Source organism: Octodon degus, unplaced genomic scaffold, assembly GCF_000260255.1.
Source record: "Octodon degus isolate 3935 unplaced genomic scaffold, OctDeg1.0 scaffold00051, whole genome shotgun sequence".
Classification (NCBI taxonomy): Eukaryota; Metazoa; Chordata; class Mammalia; order Rodentia; family Octodontidae; genus Octodon; species Octodon degus.
This window is the reverse complement of record NW_004524627.1, coordinates 13854579-13855521: the sequence shown is the minus strand read 5'-3', so window position 1 is coordinate 13855521 and position 943 is coordinate 13854579. Positions and strand designations below refer to the sequence as shown.

Sequence of the window (943 nt, the reverse complement as noted above, 5' to 3'; positions counted from 1 at the left end):
CCTCTCTCCCCAAGAGGCATCATTGAAGAATGAGGCAGGAACACAACTAACTACTTAAAGTGAAAAGAAAGAGCAACAGCAGGGCATTGATCCCAACTGAACTAAGAGAAATTCCAACTTAGAAACTGCAATTAAAATAACGGAGAGGAAAACATCCCAAACTAAATGAGCAGTTTTGCTTCCTAGAGAGGTGTTTTGTTGTGACCCAGAGGACTGATTGAGGGCTACAAATTAAGCAAAGCTTCAGGCGAGTCTTTTAGACAAATTATTCTTAAAGAAATGTACCCTCTGGGCCAAACAGCAGAATGAAAATGGTGGCACAGTGAGACCCAGAGTTCAAGAGGCTGTCTCTGGTTTGAGGAATGCAGGGGCTTCAGGGAATAGCACAAATCATTGGAGCATTATTCTCATGATTACTAATGGATCTTAATAACTAAGGGGCAATATTGGGTCTCTGGTTGGCTGCAATGATCAGAAACTGCTCACTGCAGTTATACTAATAACTAAATATAATTTGACACTAAATTACAATTCCAGATATTTCCTTGCAGCCCTTTATTGCAAAGGGAAACTAAGCCAGTATATCAATAAGTAGAATAATCCAATTAAATGTATCTCCATTTGGGAACCATTTAGAATAGAGAGTTTAACAGGATGGGGAGATAAGGCAGAACAATTCAGTATTTACTGATTAAAAAAATCAGGACTCTTATTGTAAGACAATTATTTTTGGTTATTTGAAAATAAGTGTCAATCAGTCTGAAGGACTTTGATGTAGTGATTTAATCATCATAAATTCTTTCAGGGGCTGGTGAGATGGCTCAGTGGTCTAAAGCACCTACTTAGAACAAGCTTGGCAAAAAAGCACAGGGACCACGGTTCAATCCCCCAGCACCACATGCCAGCCAGCCCTGCCCCCTGGTGGGCTGAGCTGGCCACACAC

The 943-nt window shown here is 40.5% G+C and overlaps 1 protein-coding gene across 1 annotated transcript in view; it reads right to left on the bottom strand.

The window, feature by feature from the left end:
* Fam124a (family with sequence similarity 124 member A) overlaps positions 1-943 on the bottom strand; it is a 60205-nt gene that overhangs the window by 46452 nt on the left and 12810 nt on the right. The window lies entirely within an intron of this gene.